The sequence below is a fragment of the Lepisosteus oculatus genome, chromosome 9 (genome assembly GCF_040954835.1).
Source record: "Lepisosteus oculatus isolate fLepOcu1 chromosome 9, fLepOcu1.hap2, whole genome shotgun sequence".
Taxonomy (NCBI): Eukaryota; Metazoa; Chordata; class Actinopteri; order Semionotiformes; family Lepisosteidae; genus Lepisosteus; species Lepisosteus oculatus.
Genome location: NC_090704.1, coordinates 16,029,018 through 16,038,271, shown reverse-complemented (window position 1 = coordinate 16,038,271; position 9,254 = coordinate 16,029,018). Strand labels below are relative to the sequence as shown.

The window sequence follows — 9,254 nt, the reverse complement described above, 5'->3', positions numbered from 1 at the left end:
TGCAGTGTTTTTTCTCCATAACGATCTGTACATTTACCAAAAAGTTAAACTTTTGTTTCATCTGTCCACAGAACATTGTTCCAGTAGTGCTGTGGAACATCCAGGTGGTCTTTAGCAAACTTAAGACAGGCAGGAATGTGTTTTTTGGAGAGCAGTCGTTTCCTCTGTGGTAACCTCCCATGAACACCACTCTTGTTCAGTGTTTTTCTTATGGTAGACTCATGAACACAGATGTTATCAAGTGCAAGAGATGCCTGCAAATCCTTAGCTGTCACCCTAGTGTTCTTTGTCACCTGTTTGAGAATTGCACGGTGTGCTCTTGCACTGATCTTTGTAGGACGCCCACTTCTAGGGAGAGTAGCAATGATGCTGAATTTCTTCCATTTGTAAACTACTTGACTGTGGACTGATGAAGGCCCAAGTCTTTAGAAATCCTTTTGTAACCCTTTCCAGTCTTATGAGCTTCAACAACTCTTCTTCTGAGATCCTCTGAAATCTCTTTTGATCGGGCTATATTGTAATTCAACAGAATTCTATTGTGAAGAGCAGGTAACCAAAATTGTGGGATGTTTTATACGGCAGGGCAGGTCAAACCTACAGTACACCTGAATTGATTAGAACACCTCACTCATTGATTGGAATACCTAACTCCAATTACCCTCTTTTCAAAGTGTCATTATCCTAGAGGTTCACATACTTTATCCATCAATGACCTTAATTTTCTAAACCATTTGTTCAATAAAGATATGACACTTCAATATGTTGTGTGTGTTGTTCATTAAATAAGACTGTCTTTATTTATGATTATGACTTAGATGAAGATCAGATCACATTTTTGGGAGCCATTCATGCAGAAATCCAATTAATTCCAAAGGGTTCACAAACTTTTTTGCACAACAGTAATAGGGACTCTCAGTCTCCTGGAACAAGCAGAGGAGAGGACATTCTTGTTCTAGTTCTCTAGACTAAAGATAGGAATCACTATGTTTTGGTGGTCATAGAACAGATAACTGTAAAGTATTTTCCTGTCCTAGAGCACTGACAATGAGCAAAAAAGCCTCTAATTGCTAGATAGGCTGTGTTTCTTGACATGACTCACGACTGGTTACAGGGACAAAAATTAATGTAGCAACTTTTCCATTGAAAACTTTGCAAAGCTTTTGAGCAAGCTTTTGAGGCTGTTGAAGGAAGTGGTTCTTTAATGGTTTTTTGAATATTTTGGTCAGTCTGTCATCTTGGTAAATGCAGGACCTGAATTTTTATCAAACCTGTGATGGCATGAAATGAGTCCTTCAAGGCTACAGTAATTAAATGGACCCAGATAGTGCATTGCATTATGCACACCAACTCAGAGACTAAGAATTCTCTGGTAAATAGATACCTGTAATGAATACACCCCTGCACATAACAGGGATGTTGGCCGCCCAGACTGAGGAAGGTCTTCTTTAGCTTAGCTGGCAATACACCTGTTGAGTTATGCCAGACAACTGAATTCGTGCCCATGTGGTGAGGGATAAACTGGGGCGGGAGCAGTGAGGGCACAAGCCAAAGAACCCAAACTTGCTACATTATTATATTTGTGGACTTTGGCTGTTGTGATCCTGTAACGTGGTACCGTTGTTTTTGTCTGTCTCTCTCACCACAACAAATTTCCTCTCACTACAACCACAGTAACAAGTAGGATTCTCTGTCATTCCAACCCATAAGAGAAACAAAGACTTCCACTCTAAAGTTTCTGTGCTTGAATTATATTTGGACCTTGGTTGTTGTTTATAATTAATATAAAATGAAATTTCTGACACACATGTTAGGGTGATGTAACAAAGCTGCTGTCATTTTGAGTCAAGTTTGGAAGTGTAGGACATCTAGGGTTAATTGGTTAGTAGCGAGGGTGTGCACATTTGAGTGTGCACTCTTTAAAAATGGTTGAAAAGTGATATGAAAGGTAACACACAGGAAGTTCACCCATGAGTGAACACACATTGTGTGTGGTTAATTTATTCCTGTTGCCTAAATATGCAGCGTGGCAGCGTGGCAGCATGGCAGATGTTAGATCTCAGATGTTAGATGTTAGGGATCCCATCAGCCCCAAATTGGCAAGCAAAGGTTTTTGGGATCCGGCAGTGGGTGCGTGAAGTGGTATTATGCACATTAGCACTCTCTGGTTTGGTGGCCTAGGGGAATGGAGCCCTGGCCTCAACAGGTTACTGAGAGGTTACCAAACATAGTAAACATGGTTACCAAAAAGGGGGTTAATAAGAATAACAGACAATGCACTGAGAAGAAAACACCTGGTAGTGAAATGTTTCAGACTGATTCATGGTCACATGATTGTATTTGCGGGAAAATGGTTACACAGTATCTATAAAGTGATGGTTGTGCTTGTGGAGGTGTGTTGTCAGAGTTACTGTTTGGTTTGTGATCATAAAAGCTTATTGGTTTAACGGTATTTGTCTCTAGTTCACAGTTGTTTGGTTTCTGGTTTTAATACTTCTCACCATAACACCGTGTGTGAAGGCTGGGTATCCGGTCATGGAGTTAGTGTTCTCAAGGGTAGCGACTACAGGTTAGTTTTCTCATATTAGCGAAACTACAGAGCCATAGAAAGACAGCCAGTTGCAGGGTCAGCAAAAAGCTACGAAAAAAAATTGAGTAGCTGCAAAACTGTGAGACTTTGCACAGATGTAGAAAAACAATATTTTATGACGTTCTGAAGGTGAAAAACCGGGGCGAGACTACTGCAGGCCTACTCCATGTTCTAAAGGTCGACTGTTGTTCAACGTCTGTAGAGAAAGTGGGAGGAGTTCAAGTTTTAAAATTTCAGGTTATTTGGCCCGAAAGTTGCATTAACTCAAAATAAAAATAGAAATGACTTTTCTGTGCATTTCATTTGTTTTTTTATGGGACTGTCTCAATATATGGAATGTTTAACTTTTTTCATTTGCATTTCTGATTCTGCTGGATCTGTCTAGAAACAAAGCAGCCAAGAACTTCCCCCCTGGTCCCTGGTCTCTGCCTTTCTTAGTGAAAATATTGACTTTTGGTAAAGATAAGCTTCATGTGTATGTTACAAAGGATAGTGTTTTAGAAAGGAAATAGAGCTGTGGCTGTGGCATTGCTTGTATTTATACATTGAATTGTGTTTAACTTCATTCTGCGGTTTGCTTGATCAGTACAATTAATCAAGTGACCTCACTTACCTCATCAAAATGGAAATCAAAATGGAAGCATACATAACAGAGAGAGAAGACTTTATTTTATCCTTTAGTTCCTACAGTACCTGAAATTTAAAATTAATGTAGTTGCAGAATGAAACTTTAATCTAATACAATTTAAAATTAAAACAATCCCAATGAAGTGCGGTATATATTTTAAAAGGTCACGCAAACTGATTGTAATTGCTACTATTGTATAGTCTGCGTAATACAGGAAAATGATTGGGTTTATTTTTATTAGTGCAAGTATCATTAATCTTATCACATAAGACTGCTAGAGGTAAGAGAAAGTATGGAAAAAGTGTCAGAATTTCTCTCAGAACTTCAGATACTGAAGTTGCGTTGTGGCAGATGTGCCCAAGAGCCCAAGAGCTACAGTAACGGGTAACATCTGTAAGGCTACACTTCAACATGGCTGTTGTATTTAACAGTAAAACATGACTTTGCACATATAGAAATACAAGGTTATACACAACCGCACATCTGAACTAAACCAAACAAAAATAAAATTAAAATCTTTCTAAAAATATCATGTTTATATTTAGCCCTAATTGCCTCTCGCCACTGTCTGTATTAGTTGTGATGTTGCTTACATGGAATGTATTTTTGTCAATTATTTTCATCAGCTAGCTGAACAATATGGAAATGTTTTTAGCATTTTTTTTAGCATTTAACATTGGAGAAAGATCTGTTTTGAATGGCTATAAAATCGTTAAAGAGGCTTTAGTCAAACGATATGTAGATATCTTTACCGATCATCCTCAAATTCCATTGTTTGTGGATCTCTTTAACAACAAAGGTAAGAAAGATACTTCATTGATCCCGTGAAGGAAATTGCAGTCCAACAGCAGCTTAGCACATTCAACACAGCACAGTGTAATGAAATTATACAATAATACAAAAATAAAATACATACAAAACAGTCAGTACAGTCAGTGTGAAGTGCAGTAAAAAGTAAAAAATGGATTATAGAGTTTATCACAGTACAAAATATACAAAAACAGACCCGAAAGTACAATCCACAAAAAGTTGTATTGCAAATGATAAATATATTGCACAAATCCCTAGGATATATTGCACAAAAAACAGTTGTAAACAGGAAAAAAACAGATGTAAGCAGAGAGTTTTAGGTTTAGTCCAAAAACAAGTCGATGTTGCCCCTGCCCAGACACACAGTGGATGAGTTGTACAGTATTATGGCAGAAGGCAAGAATGACCTTCTGTAGCACTCCCTGTCATACAATGGTTGGATCAGCCTATTGCTTAACATGCTCTTCATTCTCACAAGCATGACATAGAGGGGATGGGAGACGTTGACATGACCGTTAACCGTAAACATGATATTACGGTTATGTGGTACTGAAATCCTTTAATGCAATATGGGGATAATTTGTGGAGCACTTTGAGATGTTGAGTCTAAGACTACCAAATCCATGGAGGATGAATTCAAAGCTTTAAAACAATTTCATTTTTTCTCAAGAAAGTATTCATACTTATTAATACACAGAAAGTGTAATACTCTGTATACATCTTTTTATTATTTCAGGACTACCATTTGATCCCCGTTTCACCATAAATAATGCCGTCTCAAACATCATCTGCTGTTTGGTGTTTGGAGACAGGTTTGAGTACAGTGGCTTTCAGGAGTTGCTGAGGTTAATTGATGAAGCTGTCTTTTTAGATGGGAGCAATTGGACACATGCAAGTACAGCTTTTCTGCTTCATATAATTTCTAAAATTTCCATGTGGAGTAAACAGCAGAAACAGCTCCTGTGGATAGATTACTGTTTAGGACTGCACTATACATACATAATTTCCTACCTTGAAACTTAAGCTTGGCCTTTGTCTTTATTTTAAAATATAGATTTATAATTTGTTCCCCTGGATAATGAGAAGAATTCCTGGGCCCACAGGAAAAACATCTCATGCTAGAATGCTGTGATATCTTTTGTAAAATCTAAGATTGACGAACACAGAAAGAACTGGGACCCTTCAGCCCCCAGGGACTACATTGACTGCTACCTGGGTGAGATGGAAAAGGTAAAAGAGTGGAGTGTTTCTGAGTCACAGGCAGGTATATATATATAGGTAAGTATACAAGAATAGAGTAGTTGCTGATGAGTTGTTACAATATGAACGCATTTTGATTTGTAGATTTGTAAGAATATCATTTCATATAGAAGTACTGTATCTGATGAACTGTTTGACTAACAAAATAACCTGACTTACAAAATATGTTTGCCGATTTTTTTTTAATTAGCTGAAGATTCAAACAGATCTCTTAAGGGGTCACAACATTTTCTGAAAAAAATGTATTGAAAAGATTACAGACTGCCAGGTATAATGAATTTACTTGTCACAATCCATGTTGTTGGATTATGAAAAAATTCAATAATTTATTCAATTGAGATAAACCAACAGTATAAAAGTTAAAAAACACAAGTGATTGCTATGGTTTTGTCATTTCAAATTAGCTACATTCATATTCTATTCTTTGATTATTATTAATTGACATACTGTATCATGCTTGGAATATTCCATACAGTAGACACTTTGCTAAAACATTTCGATTTTTATATCTGTTTTTGTTTTGTAGCGCAATAATGATACTGAAGCAGGTTTTGCTGAAGAAAACATGCTATTGCACTTTGGATTTGGCACAGCAACCACTCTACTCTGGGCTCTTCTTTATATGATTAAATACCCAGAAATGCAAGGTAACTATTTGTATCACTAGTGTTGTGCAGAACAGGCATTCCCAGTTCTGGTCCTGGGGATCCCCACTCCTGTAAGTCTTTGTTTCACCCTAGCACTCAATTAAATAATTGAAACCTAAATAGAGCTTGTAATTGGCTTAAGTTGAACTCTTTGTTTTCAATTCCTAATCATATTTTGAGACTGTTATTTAACCTTCAAACTCTTCAAAGATCTTCAAACTCTGAGTAGAAAACAAAATATTGCAAAGGCTCCAGCTGAACCAAATTCTTGGTTTCTTTTAAGGATTCAGTTGACTAAAGAGTTCATCTTAAATTAAATCTAGCAGGTTTGTGGTTTTCAAAATTAAAAAAAAAACTAATAGGCTTTTAGTTAAATAGGATCACTGCTTTAACGTCTTTACTAACAAGTTACTGTAGGTGTCTAATGCAGCTATACAAATCATGCATTAAGTTATGGAATACCATGATGGAATTGATTGAAAATTGATTTGACTGTGACAAAAAAAACTTCTTACAACAACTTAGTGTACAGGATCCGTACCCACCCTGCAGCATAGAAAGAAGTCTATGTCTTTGCATAGAGAAGGTCCTGGCAGAGATAGACAAAGTAGTTGCACAGAGACGACAGCCCTCCATAGCAGACAGACCCAACATGCCCTACACTGATGCTGTAATCCATTAAGTCCTAAGGATGGGGAACATTGTACCCTTGAACCTACCCAGGATCGCTTCTACTGACATAACCATAGGAGGGTATATTTTCTTGTGTCACAAACATTTTGACATGTATCTGAAAATTTGTATTAATAATAATAATTGCTTACACTTATATAGTGCTTTTTTGGACACTCCACTCAAAGTGCTTTACAGGTAATGGGGACTCCCCTCCACCACCACCATCAATGTGCAGCATCCACCTGGATGATGCAACGGCAGCCATAATGTGCCAGAACACTCACCACACATCAGCTATCGGTGGGGAGGAGAGAAGCGTAATGAAGCCCATTCTTAGATGGGGATTATTAGGAGGCCATGATTGGTAAGGGCCAATGGGAAATTTGTCCAGGATGCCGGGATTACACCTCTACTCTTTTCGGGAAACGCCCTGGGAATTTTAATGACCACAGATGGCCTCGGTTTTATGGCTCATCAGAAGGACGGTGCCTGTTTACAGTATAGTATCCCCGTCACTATACTGGGGCATTAGAACCCCCACAGACCACAGGGTGAGCGCCCCCTGCTGGCCCCACTAACACCTCCTCCAGCAGCAACCTTAGTTTTTCCCAGGAGGTCTACCATCCAGGTACTGACCAGGCTCACACCTGCTTAGCTTCAGTGAGTTGCCAGTTGTGAGTTTCAGAGTGATATGGCTGCTGACATTGGATTGTATTGTATTTAGAAATGTCTCAGCCTACTTTCCAAATGAGTACAGGGGATTAATCCTTCCAGGTGTAATAGACCACATCACCTCCACCTCCAGTGCCCTTGCCCCCATTCTCCATGGGCCTTTTTGGCCTGAAAAGGGACAGACCTATTTAGAAATGTATGAGTCCAGTATCTTAGGTATGTATGCTCACTAAAGTAAACACAAAGTCAACAGTGGTAAAAGTTAATATTTTATGTTTTCTCCGATCCTGTAGGGAACAACTGTGACCAAACATAACCTCAGTGCTGTTTGACAGAAGGGAGAGGGCAACACCAGATACATTCAATCTAGGACACTTTCTAAAATATGGGAAGTTTATAAGAAGAGCTGCATTCATGCCATTCTCAGCTGGTATTTATTTGATTTTAATGTGAATATCTATGTATTTCATGAAGTGTTGTGAAATAATTTGTGTACATATCTGAAAGGCAGAATTAGGCACAGTGGTAAGCATGGTTTTGTCGGAGTACTGGGTCATTGGGTTCAATTTCTGGGATCCTATCAGTGTAGAGTTTGTATGTTTTCTGTGTTCACGTGGGTTTCTGCCCACAATGTAAAGACCTACAGTTAGGAAGGTTAATTGGCTTCTGGGCAAAATTGGCCCTGGTGTGATTGTGTGTGTATTAAGCAACATACAGATATTATGGGGCACTGTAATTTTTATTTTACAACTCGTTCTTTCATAAATCTCCATAATATTTACTGCCATTTTATTTCTTTCAGGGAAGAGAGTGTATCTGGGGGAACAGCTGGCATGGATGGAGCTGTTTCTGTTCTTCACTTCCCTTCTTCAGAGATTCAGATTCTCTCCTCCTTGAGAGGATCCCAGTCTGGAGTTCAGTATGGGAACAACACTGAGACCAAAGCAATTCAGGATCTGTGCAGTATCTCGCTGAAAGAATTTTACAGATACAATAGAACTGGCATTCATATACTTTACTTTAGTCAAAGAGCCTGATTGTAGAATCTAATCTCACCTGTTTTCATTCCTGACCTGATCTGAATGCATTCTAAATGTATTCTTTGCAGAGAGAGACAGACACCTGTTTTATACTGTATGTAACAGCAATAATTGAAAGGCAGTTATAACCTTATCAGAAAAAGGCATTATTCTGTGAAACTATTTTGTATAGGTTCTAATGCATATGCAATGCACACTTCTAAAAATTATCCATTTAATAGCAACATTAGAGAGTGGCCAGGTCTGTACTCAGACTATAAAATTTGATTGAAAACCTCTTGAATTCAGAGCACCATCGGAAATACCCTGTGTGTTTGTATTTATGGGTGTTCTCCAGAAAATCTCCTTTTTGGTAACAAATTAAAACTCATTTCAAGCCTTCGCTGAACTGCTTTGTGACTTTTAACAAACTCTACTCTGATTATTTATGCATTACAACAACAAAGACTGGTGTAACTTTACTGCTTCATATGAATGCCAAACTTATCTGTGAATTTTTGGTAACTGAGTTCAGTGATTAAATAATGATTAAAATAATTAAATAATGATGAACAAATTAAACATTTAAGAAATGCGACAGTTCTTAAATACATATGTAAATTGTTAAATAAACATATATACCAAATTAATTTATTTTTGTAAATGCCTAATTAATTTTGTTGTAAACATTACAAACATTACACATTTATTAAAATAAATACAAATATAATGCAAATAAAAGGCTGTTGTATTTTTCAGGTATAAGATCCCACAGCAAACAAACTAAATCTCTGTATATATGAACTTCTAGGAACAGAGAAACTCAAGTTCAATGCAAAATAATGAACATTAAGCAATCATACTGTGTTTTATGTAAAAATTCTTTCCATTATAATTCCACTGTTAAAGATTTAACTAACCTTAATTTGATGGGTTATAAAATGAAAAACTTGTCA

At 37.4% G+C, this 9,254-nt stretch overlaps 1 pseudogene; it reads left to right on the top strand.

The window, feature by feature from the left end:
* The first annotated feature begins 4,518 nt into the window (after window positions 1-4,518).
* LOC107076433 (cytochrome P450 2J2-like) lies at window positions 4,519-8,447 on the top strand (annotated as a pseudogene).
* Window positions 8,448-9,254: the final 807 nt, after the last annotated feature.